The following is a 10,931-nucleotide window of genomic DNA, read 5'->3' on the forward strand; positions in this document are numbered from 1 at the left end:
TACGGCCCATCATACCAGCTGACAGTAAGAGGATATCGCCAAACACTGGCAGGAATCTTTTGTTGGTGGGATTGTAAACTAATATGCTAGATTACAGACCCTCCAGCTGCCTCTCCCCCAGACAAGCCACAAATCCCTGCCGCTTTCTCTAGACAGAGGGTTGATCAGCAGGTCTGCTACAGCCTTGCAGTTTTCCTGTCCATTGGAGCTGCAAGCTCAGCATGCATGTTAACACACACACAACACGTACAACACACACACACACACACACACACACACACACACATACATGCACAACATACCACATACCACACACACACACACTCACACCACATCACACACACCAGAGATCCAAGAAAAGCTTGAATCACAACAAGCCGTGATTCCTGTCTCCACACTAGACTGGTTCTTCCCTTCAGGGAGTACAATGGCTGTAGGTCCACAGACACGGCCTCTCCCCAAGCAAAGCTTGTCTACGGGGAGGTTTGTTCCAGCTCCTTCTATGCTCCTGTGATGCCCTTTTATCCAGCAGGACCAGCATTCTAGATAGGCGTCTGCAGTAGAAGTACCTACAGAGTCTAGTGCCCACAGACTCAGCTACACGCCTCTATACTTGTGCTCCTGGAAACTGCAATATGCTGAGCAGAAACCTCTCGTACATCCATAAACAAGGGAATCATAAGCAAATGATGACATGCTTGCAAGTAAAATGAATAAACTACCAGTCTATAGTAAATATGCACCTTACCTACATGTCGGCAAAGGATGCCAAACACATAAGACTACACATGCATGATCTCTTTTATATGAATTTAAAAGGGGCAAAATGGCTCCATACTGATAGATAGTAGAGCACCAGTCACCCACGGCACATGCAGGGGGTGAAGGGAAAAGAGCGCCCCGGAACTCTCCACCTATCTTCAGGTGGGGACACTTGTTAAAACTCATCCAGTTGCAAGTTTGAGATTTGTATCCTGCAGTGTTTGACACTCGACTTCAGTGTTTTGAAAACCTGTGTCAAGCCCCTCCCACACTCAAGGCGGAAGCTTACCACTGCGTGTAAGATATTCCAGGCCCTGCTCAGTTTCCAGAATAAACGGCGTTTCCCATGCTTCCTCACATCTCACCTGTCATACTCCTAGGAGATGATGAGGGGATGAGAGACTGTTTCAGGAGTGAAAGCTAAGTGCAGAAGCTCGTGGGTCAGAAGTGGTCTCTCTGTCCTACTGAAGGAGTTTCACCAGCGAGAATAAAAATGTTTAGCACTTTATATGACCAAAGTATACAAGGCCCTGCATTATTGTACCTTACTCAGTTCTTTCATTAGAGATAGCAAATCCAGCTTGCAAGAACCAGTTAAATTTACCAAGAAAACGCAAGTGTGTTCTTAATTGCTCTCTATTAAAAGATAAATGACATAAATTTATGATTAGATTATATTAAAAAACAAACTTAAAGCCGGGCGGTGGTGGCGCATGCCTTTAATCCCAGCACTCGGGAGGCAAAGCCAGGAGGATCTCTGTGAGTTCGAGGCCAGCCTGGGCTACAGAGCGAGTTCCAGGACAGGTGCAAAGCTACACAGAGAAACCCTGTCTCGAAAAAAACTTAAAAATCCCCATAGCTTATCACTTCCTAACTACATACTTGATTATCTGCGCCCTCACTGTTGCCAACCTAGAATATCTCTGTGGTCGGAACGGTGTGTGGCTACTTTTCTCATTCCTGAGCCAAAACACTGGACAGAAACAGCCCATCTGGGGAAGGTTTTATTTCAGGTCACAGTTTAGGAGGTTTGGACAATCACCACTGGGGAGGGATGGTGGCAGCTTCATCCATGGCAGCAGGAGTGTGTGGCAGAGATGTCTCACATGGTGGCAGACAGAAGGCAGAGAAAAGGTGAGTGGAATCAGGGATGGGGATATTCTCCCAAGCCGGCCCCTAAGAAACACTTCCATGAGCCAGGCACCCCCTCCTAAAGGTCCCACAGCCTTCAAGACAGCATCCGAACTGTGAACCTGTGGAGGGTGTTCCAGATGAAGCCTTCACATCACCATTCACCTGTATGCTGTTGTATGTCACTGCCCGACTGGGGGTTCAATGGTCCCATGTTCTTAATTTAAAATCAGTCACCACAGGAGTATACACCATAGAAATCAGCCAGCAGCACAAATCTTGATTGCCCAGACTTTAAAAAACTGAAAAATATTAACAATGCCTCTTAAACTTAAGTGTGTGGCACCTGAAGCCATTATATTATTAAGCAGAGCAAAGCATTCGGAAAATACTTCCCCAATATTCAAACACCTTTACTCGGTTCAACAAGAAACCTCTCACACCACTGAAATGAGCAAAGTTTTAACATATATTTAAGTTGTTTCATTTCCATTAGCCTCCTTTATGAAAATGAAACACCGACACACTGCACTTCAGAACTGTACCCATCCAGCAACTGCCTCCACGGCCTGTCTGTGGGCAGGAAAGTGGGAAACACCAGCAAGCGTTGTGGGAGAATCAGTTGACTATGGAACTTACAAGCGTTGGATAGGATGTGTATAAATTGCTATATTCCTTTATGCTTGCAAATTATATAATTAATTTTATTGTATGTACGTAAAATACTTTGTCATCAAGCCAGCTGTTGTACATTTACACATTACTAACTCCATTTTCACCTCAACACCGACATGTCATAACACAGATTGCTACATGTGTTTCACACAGTGAAACAGAGGCTCTGAAAAGTGTGTGTGTGTATAAAACACGCAGTCTTTTATCCATCACAGCTCTAGTCAACTTCACGGATGTACAGCTCTCAGAACCCTGCATTCCACACACTGGTGCAAGCCTCCCAGACAGCACACTGGCCGGTGCCTCTCCTACACCTGATTCGTAGCTGAGGGCACAGGAGCTAGGGGAGGTGAGCAAGTTCAAAGCCTATGTCTGGCCAGTGGCGTGAGTGGCACACATTCTCATTAGCAGCCTCGTCTCAGTTCCAGGGGACATGAGAAGACTTCACTGGCTTTGTTCTGCCCCACATACCCACTAGTCCCTAAGCTTCCAGAAAGCCTGACATAGAGGAATCCCAACAAATGTTGTTCCAGGTAAGGCATATGACTCGATGCATACACTCGGCTCAGCATGGAATATTTTATTATTTACCCTAAGTCACATGAATCCCTCATTCTAAGCCCTTATCTTGTAGATCTGGCCAGAAAAGTACTCTCAACTATCCTTAACTCACCAAGAGCTGGGTAGAATCCTTGAGGATTTGGCGATGGGAAGAGGGAGAACTCTAAGTTCTCCTGTGGTGGTATTGTGTTCCCCAAAATATTGTGTACCTTAATAAACTTAACTGGGGTCAGAGAACAGAAAAGCCACAAGATATTTAGGCTAGAAAATGTTAGCACACGCCTTTAATCCTAGCATTCCAGAGACAGAAATCCCTCTGGATCTCTGTGAGTTCAAGGCCGCATTGGAAACAGCCAGGCATGATGACTCACGCCTTTAATCCCAGGGAGTGGTGGTAGAAAGCAGAAAGGTTTATAAGGCGTGAGGACCAGAAACTAGAAGCATTTGTCTGGTTAAGCATTTGGCTGGGTAAGTTTTCAGGCTTTCTAGCAGCAGTTCAGCTGAGAGCCATTTGGATATGAGGACACAGAGGCTTCCAGTCTGAGGAAACAAGACCAGCTGAGAAGTTGGCCAGGTGAGGTTAGCTGTGGCTTGTTCTGTCTCTCTGACCTTCCAGCATTCACCCCATTACCTGCCTCGGGTTTGATTTTATTAATAAGACTCTCTAAGATTCCTGCTACATTCTCCCTGTAGTTCACGCTGTAGTGGTGACCCTACAGCTTCATAGTGGGTCTCGGAAGGGGGCAGCTATCAGAAGTCACCATTCTTGAGCCACTGGGTAGCCAGGGTAGTAGAATGCTTCCCAGCACATGGCCAAAGGCAGGCACAAACGTCACCACACATCATTAATACCGATGTGTGGACTTTGACAATTACGTCAATACAGACCCCCACCCCTCAACACATCAGACAGTGGCAGAGCTTTAAACGCCCCACACCACACATACAAACACACACACATAGACCCTCCACCAGAGGTTCAGATGCACTGGCCACACCTTCACACTGCCAGAGGTTCAGATAACTGCTGAGGTATCCAACATGCAAGCATGCAGGCTCAGAGCCATGCACGCGGGCTCAAACACTCATTAGGCACACACCGCCACCCTCAGCCCAGATAGTGAGTGAGCATACACACTCCCACACAGGCAGGCAGTGTTTGCAGCTACGCGGCAGGGACACACACACATAAGTTCACACCCTGACACCCAGTCACACACTCACACTATCACACCATCCGACAACCCCCACCCACCGCCCACTCACACACACACACACACACACACACACACACACACACACACACACACACACACAGCAGGCTACAAGTTTAGAGGCAGGCAGTGGGCTCCCACGCTGCCCACTCAACTTGGCCAGCAACAGCACTCAGTCTGCAGGTGCCTGCCAGAGGTGCCAGGCCCTGCTGCCACTCAGCCAATGGCAGCAGCCTCCTTCGCCCACCCCACCAACAAGCCTATGCATGAAAAGACGAATGGAGACTGGGCGGAGTCAGTGGTGAGAAGGGCAGAAGATAAAATCATAATCCTGCCGGGTTTGTTCATTTTGGTGATAATTAGCGGTGCATTCACGCCGCCTCACCGGCCGCTCCCGGCTGATCCCGCGTGATGGATGCCTGGTGGTGCTGAATGCAAATTAGCATAATTTCATTACCGAGGGACCCGTGAAAAGGTTCAATTATAGAGCAATCTCATTAATACCAGGGCTTGTTAAACTAATAGAAAGAGACAGGCCCCGCAGCTCCGAGAGGAGACACGTGCTCCGAATGCAACTCCATGAAGCCCCAGTACCTGGCCACGCCCGCACCCCTGCTGCCCTGCAATCTTGGAGCTGGGATCCTGGCCTCCAAGACCCAGAGCCTCCAGAGGACCCAGGTACAAAAGGCACAGAATCTGGGATGAATGGGCCTCTGCCAATCGGCTAGATCACACCACAGCGACAGAGCCCTGGGCCCACAGTGTGGAAGTGACCAGCCCAAGGTGTGTGGCACTGAGGCCACAGAGCCATGGGGATGCCCACATCTGTCTAGGGATTGGCCTCATAACATGTAAGTAACCTCTGTCGAGCCTTCCAGCTGTGACTCAGTTTCTCTATTATTATGAGCCTTGTTAGCCCCAAACTCCTGGAGACTCAGCTCTGGAGGGACAGCAGGCTGGAGGCCGTAGTCCATGTGAGTAAAAGAAACTACACACACACACACACACACACACACACACACACACACACACACACACACACCTCTTTCTGGCCACCAACATGGTAATCTGGCTGGAGAGCAGCTCAACCAGGAAGGACTTTTCCGGGCCCTGGCTGACTCTCTGGGTTGGGTAAAAAAGCCGCTGTCTTTCACATGAATTTCTTAGAAGTTTAACCTCCTTATGCGACCTTAGCAAAAATGGGTCAAGCCTGGCCCAACCTGACACCCCAGTCCCCACACCCAGGAGCCCTTGGCAATGACCTCAGGCCTGCACTCTTCCCACCAGCCTGGGACATGCAGAGGTGGGTTATATGACTTTGCTGTATTTTTTTTTATCACCTCTGTAATATCTGATTTTTTTTTTTTTGCAATTGTAAGTAAAACAGAACAAGTCCCCAAATGCCCCAAGTGGGAGAATGAGTCACACCATTTGTGACTGCACACACAAAAATATGCAGTGACTCAGAGGGCCCTGCAGAAGAGACCAGCCCACAAAGGGCCTCATTGTTCAGACTTTCAAGGTACAGGGGAGGGAGCTGAGCGTCTGCAGGCTGCCAGGCGGCCTGGATGGCGGCTGTGACACTTGCGTGGGTGTGTTTTGGTTCTGCATATGCTGACCTTCCCCCTCTGTTTTGCTGTTTTGTTTTGAGACAGGGTTGCATACAACCCAGGCTGTTCTCCAACTGACTAATGTAGCCAAAGATGGTTCCGATCATCCAGCCTCTGCTTCTTAAGTCGTGGGTCGACAGGTAGGGCCCTGATTACTTTTCTCTTTTTACAATAACACAGTCAAGACAGACGATAGCATAAAGGTAGACCAGCAGCTGCAAAGCGTTTCTACTTACAAATGGTGATGGGAGAAGAGAGAGGGGACCCCAGAAACAGCTGGCCCCTGGGACTCCAGAAGCCACATGACAGACAGGAAAGCCACAAACTAGGCTAGTCTAGTCACACAGAACTGTAATTCCAGGAGGCTGAAGCAGGAGGATCTTCATGAGTTGGAGACCAGCCTGAGCTATACAGTGAAATGCTGGGTGGGGGGTGGGGGGTGGGGGTGGGGCGAAAGGAGAGGGAAGGGAGCAAGTTATGGATGGGTATTGCAGGCCATGGCCAAGTCTTGGGTGGGTACAGAACCTCAGAGAAGGGATGGGATGAGAGCTTCCTGGGTCTGGTGATGATGCTAACTGGCTGGTCCCTAGGGAGACTTGTGGAACTGTGGGCAAGGAATGGGCCTAGAAAAGAGTATTTTACCCAGAAGGACTCAGAGTTGCAGGTGATTCTTCTAGCAACCTCAGAGTGAGAATATCAACCCTCAGAAGCCCCAAAAGCCACAGTAGAAATGTGTGGGAAGGGTGGGAGCCAGAGCTACGTCTCCTTGATCACAGCTCAAAGCTAACAGCCACTACCCCGAAGTGATGAACTCGGAGGTCCTGGCAGCAGACACACATTACTGAGAGTGGGGGATGGTTAAAAGATGTTGGGCTAAAGTGAACCCCAGGCCTCTGAGGAGCAACCCTGGGTTGCAGTGGGAGCCACATAGAGCTCTACTTTTTAAAAAGTGTTTTTATCAAAGAGCCTTCGTTTATGCACCTGACCAAGTATCTAATGCACCCAACTCTGTCACCCAGAATGGTTTTAGTCACCCCTTATCTGACCTCAGCAAAAATGGGTCAGGAAGAGGACTAAGACAGGCTGGGGGTGGGGGCGAGCTTGCTGTGTGTGCACACTCACACCTGTGCAAGCACCCCCTAATCACCACTCTACTGCAGAACAAGGGCCCAGGCTCCCATCTCTTGAGCCAACCCTTTATCACAGACAGCCCTTCAGGCGAGGCTTTGTGAGTAGGTTTACCAATCACAGATCGTACAAAGGACTCAGATTCAAATTCAGCTCAGCCACTTCCCAGCGGTGCAGCTTGAACAAATCACTCAACTTCTCCGTGTGTGTTTTTCCTCCTGTAAAATAAACAGGCCAGTGGGGTCTGGGCTTGCTCTTGGGGTGCTTCAGTTGGGTCTTTGGTCCTCAGGCTCCCTGGCCTTGCATGACACCCACTCTTTTCCCTCAGTCCCTCTCGTACTCTGTGGCCACCAGAAGGAGTGAAATGAACAGCTTGCACCAAAGGGAAGGACGAGGACAAGGAAAGGGGCCAGATTAGAGAAAGGAGGGGCCAGAAGCCATGGGCAGTAGATGGAGAGGCTCCAAGTGTGGCCCAGGGCCATCAGGACTCTGGGCTGCCCAGTGCACAGCAGGTTGTTGAGTGTCTCACTCTCAGTTGAGTGGGAGCCCCGCACCACCTTCAGGCATGGGCGGATACAGATGTTCTGTTCTCTGGTTCGAATCCATCCATCCCAGGCAGCGGCTTGTGCAAAGCACCGGGCGGATGGCCTTCGTGGTCTTTGTGCTAGCTGCTTTTCCTGTTGATGTGAACGAATGTATGACAAGGAATGTCTAGAGTAAGGAAGGATTGATTTTGGCTCACAGGCCTGGGGGTACAAACTGTGGAAACTGTGGTAGAGAAGGTAGAGAGTCAGCGTGAGCTGGTTGGTCACATTATGCCCAGAGTCAGCAAACAAAAGCAGAGAGAAAGCAGGGCCTCGCTCCAAAGCCTCAAGGCTCTCACCCTGAGCCGTTCACTGCCTCCACAGAAGCCTGCTATTGGTTCCACAACTTTCCCAAACAGCACCACCATAGGGGCCCAAGTGTCCAAACCTAGGAACCTTTGGGGGGCAGTCCATATGCAAAGCACCTGTCTTACAGCCTCTCTGTCCTCTAACCTCCCTAACAAGACCCACAAGGGAACTCTAGGCGGCCTTTTAATCACGTGTGTACCTCTGACCAATCAATGTTTCTAAGCAGCTGGAGGCTTCTTGATTAACCCCCCTGGGGTCACATGGTCTGCCCTGGACATAGGAGCAAACCTTCAGATGATCAAATAACTAATGTATATTGTAGAAAAACAGTCCCCCAAGAAGGAGAGGGAGCCCACAAGGACCAAGCAACTGAAAGCCACTTCCTGAGCCCAGGTTCTTAAGCTGGGAGAGAATTTAGGGGGAGAAGGCAAGGTCAGCCATGGCTGGGCCTCTGAGTGCCAGTTCCAAAGGATTTGACAGCTCCTGGCATGTGGACTGCAGCCAGAAGGCAAGATTCAGCCAGTGTGAGGGCCATGGAGGGAGAGCACAGGGTGTGGAGAACTCACCCGTAGGTAATGGGAACCACATCTCAAGCAGACTGTAGGTTTTCTGGACCCTGTGAGGCAGAGGGGCATGGACAGAGATGTAAGCCTAGCTTACAGTTATAATTTTAGACCTTCCAGGGGTCAGCCTCAGCTGCTGTCTCCTACCCTGAAACTACCCCTCCAGGACAGAAAAACACTTGTGGGGCCAATGCCGTTCTTACACCTACTCTGGCTCCCCAGTGCCCCAGCAGAACCTTATCTGTTCCAGGTTAGCCTCATGGCCTCCACTGTGTCTTCTCACACCCACCACTCTCCCCTGCCTTCTGATGGAGCATCTCCCCCGCCCACCAGACCTTCAGTTCGGCCAGGCCTACACACACATAGAGCACCCCACCCGCTATCTTGGCCGCAGACCGAGGCCATCCTCCAAAGCCTAGATGAAGTGTGTAGGGCTGACAGCGTGGGGGTTTATCCCGGCTCCATCAAACCCCAGCGTGCTTACTTCCCTTGACCTCCCACTCTTCCTTCTCCAAGATCTGCCCCCCTCCCCTGAGTGTGCTCCACTCCTCCCCAGCTGTGAGCTACGCTGACATCTCCACGCCACATCAGCACAGGTGGATATAAACAGTGCTGTGCACACAGAGGGTGCTTCTGGAGATTGCAGATGAGAACCCTGAGGAGAAACGTTTAGAAAGGAGTTGCACCAACGGCCTCATAGTCACTACTGCCACCTTCTGGCAGGGGTGGCAGATCCGATATTCGAAGATACTTTCAGTCCCCTGGGCTCCAGGAGTACCCAGCCCCTCCCCTCATCAGCTGGGGGAGCTGGGGTCTACTCCTCACAGTCGCCCTTGGAGCTCACTGAGGGAAGGATGTCCCGTGACTTCACGGGGCACAAGAGAGTGCAGCCTCTGCTCACCCCACCCTGCTTCCCTCCTGTGGAGTCCAGCTGCCACGCTGGAACAAATCACCTTTCCAGTAACTGTCCCCAGGTAGGCTCAGCCACAGCCAGCAGCACCCAGCAGACACATGCTTGAGCAGGAGATGAGTCTGGGCCCATGCAGGGCAACACCTACCCCATTCTCCTCACCTCAGTCCTTAGTCCTGTGGCTCCTGTGTACCGCATGGCAGAAGGAGTTCCTCGGGGTCCGGACTTTGAGAGCAGCTGGGATGAGCCAGGTGACCCAGTCTCACATTTTACCACATCTTGTCACATCCTGCTGAGTCCTGTAATATACACAAAAACATTAAAACCTCTGCTGTCACATTGACATACCACGCCGCACTCACTACAATGGCTGTTATCAGAAAATAAGCAAGTGTGAAGTCAGAACCCTTGTGTGTTGCCGGGAAATGCTTTATTAGCTACTGCGGAAACATCATGTAGGTTCCAGAAATATTAAACATCACATTACCATAACGATCCAACAATTCTTCGTCTGGGTCCAAACCCCAAAGAACTGAAAATGGGGATCCCCGCACAGTTGCAGTAAGCACAGTGGCCACAAGGTGGAAGCCACTCTAGCGTCCGTGATCCCTGAGTGGACTTTTAAAATGCAGCCCAGCAACGCACTTGAACAGTACTCAGCCTTTAAGAAGAATGAAGTTTGACGTGTCTAAGTTAAAGAAGCCAGGAACAGTACCATGATCACGAAGGTGGTTTTCCCAGGGCGAGGCTTATCCATTGCACTCTGGGTGTGCTGACCCCTGCGATTTCCCCAAATGCGGGAAACTCGACTGCATAATTTGTGGTAGTGGGGGACTGCGTTCGCGCTCTCCCCTATAAAATTAAAAAAAAAAAAAAAAAAGAAGCCAGGAACAGAAGAACAAACACAGCCCCGTTCCACTTCTACCAGGTCCCAAGCTGTGGTTGCAGAGGCTGAAGATGGACAGCAGAAAGAGAGGTCTGCCTACCCTCTACCCAGTGTCTGGGGCAAGTGCCTTGGAGTTAGCAGAGCCCCTTGTCCCAGGCAGTATTTGTGGCCCTGTAAGGACAGCCCTTTCCGACAAGCCCATGCTGAGCAGCCCTGCATTCTTCTCCTCATCAACAGGCTTGCGTGCCATGCAAGTGGGTTTCTGAGGCCGAGCAGAACCGCCCCCCCATCACAAAATGCCCAGTGGTTGTAAGCATGGGCTGTCCTGCACAGGAGTGAACACTGAGCCAGCTCAGCCATGCACCTGCTGAGCCAGCTAGGGAATGTTATTTACACTCTTTGCACCTGGTTTTTTAATTTGTAAATAAAAATCCACTTCACAGAGTGAACTGGTGAATCAGGAACATGATAAATACATGTTCTAAGCAACAGACACTGGCAAACAAAAGGAAGGCCTGAGGAAGCAACATGACAAGCGTTACTAGACTCGTGGTGGTGTGGCTAGCCACCTCCTCTGGTTGAAACATCCCCTCCTGAG

General features: G+C 50.2%; 1 non-coding gene across 1 annotated transcript; it reads left to right on the plus strand.

Moving 5' to 3' along the window:
* Nucleotides 1–10,137: 10,137 nt before the first annotated feature.
* On the plus strand, nucleotides 10,138–10,302 carry LOC128104872 (U1 spliceosomal RNA). The gene has a single exon (XR_008216163.1). It is a non-coding gene; the product is annotated as a U1 spliceosomal RNA (small nuclear RNA).
* Nucleotides 10,303–10,931: the final 629 nt, after the last annotated feature.

This window comes from Peromyscus californicus, unplaced genomic scaffold (genome assembly GCF_007827085.1).
Source record: "Peromyscus californicus insignis strain IS unplaced genomic scaffold, ASM782708v3 Scaffold_8__1_contigs__length_139910024, whole genome shotgun sequence".
In the NCBI taxonomy this organism is placed as follows: domain Eukaryota; kingdom Metazoa; phylum Chordata; class Mammalia; order Rodentia; family Cricetidae; genus Peromyscus; species Peromyscus californicus.